A 206-nucleotide genomic window follows, 5' to 3' on the forward strand; every position below is an offset into this window, starting at 1 on the left:
TCCTTTGGGTAGATACCAAAGAGTGGGATTGCTGGATCATATGGTAGTTTTATTTACAGATTTTTAAGGAGTCACCAAAGTGTTCTCCACAGTGACTGGACCAATTTACATTTCCACTAGCAGTGTAAAAGAGTTCCCCTTTCACCACACCCCCGCCAGCACTTATCTTTTTTTTTTTTTTTAATCTTAGTCATTTTGTTGGGGTA

This window comes from Tupaia chinensis, unplaced genomic scaffold (genome assembly GCF_000334495.1).
Source record: "Tupaia chinensis unplaced genomic scaffold, TupChi_1.0 Scaffold000034_1, whole genome shotgun sequence".
NCBI lineage: Eukaryota > Metazoa > Chordata > Mammalia > Scandentia > Tupaiidae > Tupaia > Tupaia belangeri.